Here is a 2,525-nt window from a genome sequence, read left to right as displayed (position 1 = left end):
TTGTTGACCTATGTATTCTTTAAAAAGATATTGTTTAATCTCCATGTAGGTGAGGATCTTAAATTATATTTGTATTTTTAATTTTATCTATTGTGGTCTGAAAGCAGACATGATATGGTTTCTGTTCTTTTAAATTTTTTGAAGTGTGTTTTATGGCCCAGAATGTGGTTTATCTTGGTAAATGTGCTATGTGCTCTTGAGACAGATATGTATTCTGTTGTTAGATGGAGTAGTCTCTAGAAGAATTATAATTATAAGAATTCAGTTACTACTGTAATTGTTAAAATGTGGAGTTGAGGCTGTTAGCTAGCCAATGAACTCATGAGTGTAGGCAGTGTAATACATGACAGGCAAGTCTTTGCTAATACCACAAGGGTCTCAGTCCAATGAGTGGAGTTTGATAGTAATTCTTGCTACAAGTTAAAAAGAAAAATGTTAAATTACTAGTTGTTGCTCGTATGTTGACATAACTTTTTTATGTTGTTTTTGAAATAGTAACATTTGAAATTCATTGATTCGTACTATTTCTTTTTGTTTTGCAGATACAACTATGTTATCTAAAAATTATGAGTTTTATTTCAGTTTCAAAGCTCTTTAAACTTATTTTCTGTATGTCTTCTTGCACTTACCAGACTTTCCAGTAGAATGTAGAATGTAGTGCTTCTAGTAAATGCTTGAGAAAACTACTGAACTACTTAGATGTCATGGAGATAAAAAGCTTCTGCACCTCAGGAGAACAATCAACAAAGCTAAAAGGTAACCTTCAGAATGGGAGAAGACATTTGCAAATGACTTATCTGATAGAGGGTTAGTATCCAAAATCTATAAGGAATCTATCAAACTCTACACCCAGAAAACAAATAATCCAGTGAAAAGATGTACAGAAGCCATGAATAGACACTCTTTCCAAAGAAGACATTCAGATGGCTAACATGCATGAAAAGATGCTCAATATCACTCGTCATCAGGGAAATAAATACAAATCAAAACTACAATGAGATACCACCTCATACCTGTCAGAATGGCTAAAATTAACAACACAGGTAACAACAAGTATTGGCAAGAAGATGGAGAAAGGGGAACCCTCTTACACTGTTGATTACAATGCAAACTGGTGCAGCCACTCTGGAGAACAGTATAGAGTTTCCTCAAAAAGCTAAAAATAGAACTACCCTATGACCCAGCAATTGCACTACTAGGTTTTTACCAAAATACACAAAAATACTGATTTGGAGGGATACATGTACCCCAATGTATATCCCAGCATTATCAACAATAGCCAAATTATGGAAAGGCCCAAATGTCATAGACATGAGGTGGTATATATATATATATATATATATATATATATATATATATATATATATATCTTGATATTTGCAACAACATAGATACATAGATGGAGCTAGAGAGTATTGTGCTAAGCAAAATAAGTCAGAGAAAGACAAATATTGTGTGATTTCACTCATATGTGAAGTTTAATAAACAAAACAAATGAACATCTGGGTAACTGCTTTAGTACTTGGGCATTATTCACTCTTTGTGAAATGTTACTTTGGAACTCCCTAAGAAAGTCTAAAAGCAAGCCTGGAAATAATGGATCAAATTATTCCCAAATAACTGCATCATGGAATGAAGCCTCAAAATATTTAAAGAAACACACACATACACACACACACATCCTTCCAATACCAAAAACATAAAATTCTCCATTGCATTCAAAAAAATTAACAAGCATGAACAATATGACAATATGACCCCTGATGAGAAGAAAAATCAGTCAATAGAAGTAGAACTAGGTTTGACACAGATGATAGAATTCTAAATAGGAATGATAAAAAAGCTATTATAAATATATTCCATATGTTCAAGTGAATAGAGGAAAGCATGTGCATGCTAAAGGAAGAAGCAAAAGATATAAAGATATCCAGATCAAACTACTGGGGATGAGAAATAAAATATCCTTGGGCCAAAAGGAGATTAAACACTGCACAATATCATTGAATTTGAAGACATAGAAACAGTATATGCAAAATGATAAACAGAAAAAAAAGACAAAAAATAAAATAGAGAATCAGTGAGCTGTAACAAAATATTAAAAAACTGAATGTACTTATACTTAGAGTCTCATATAATTGTATGAGTCAGCTGGTTGGTAAGTTGAGAGTTTTTGGGTCTAGAATTATTTCATTTGAGATGACCTATCTCTGGTCTACATGATCATTCTCCAGCATGATAGCCCAGCCTTGCTCAATGATGGTGGCACAGATCCATGAAAATGAACAGAAATGTGCAATATCTCTTAATGGACTTGGACCAAGATCACTGTCATTTCAGCTTTGTTATTTTTGCCAAAGCAAGTCCAAGGTCAGCCTGGATTCAATGAGGTGGGGAAATGGACTCCAGCTTTTGATGGCTTCGCATTGCAGGAGATGTTGGCACAATAGCGGAAAAGTGCGGGCATTTTTATTTTATACTATCTATCCATCATATGTTTGAATAATAATCACCCAATTTATGTCAAC

General features: G+C 33.5%; 1 non-coding gene across 1 annotated transcript; it reads left to right on the top strand.

Moving 5' to 3' along the window:
• Positions 1 to 273: 273 nt before the first annotated feature.
• On the top strand, positions 274 to 421 carry LOC112654192 (small nucleolar RNA SNORA62/SNORA6 family). The gene has a single exon (XR_003132855.1). It is a non-coding gene; the product is annotated as a small nucleolar RNA SNORA62/SNORA6 family (small nucleolar RNA).
• Positions 422 to 2,525: the final 2,104 nt, after the last annotated feature.

The sequence above is a fragment of the Canis lupus genome, chromosome 3, assembly GCF_003254725.2.
Source record: "Canis lupus dingo isolate Sandy chromosome 3, ASM325472v2, whole genome shotgun sequence".
Lineage (NCBI taxonomy): Eukaryota > Metazoa > Chordata > Mammalia > Carnivora > Canidae > Canis > Canis lupus.
The sequence above is the reverse complement of the archived record's forward strand: the minus strand, read 5'-3'. Positions and strand labels throughout refer to the sequence as shown.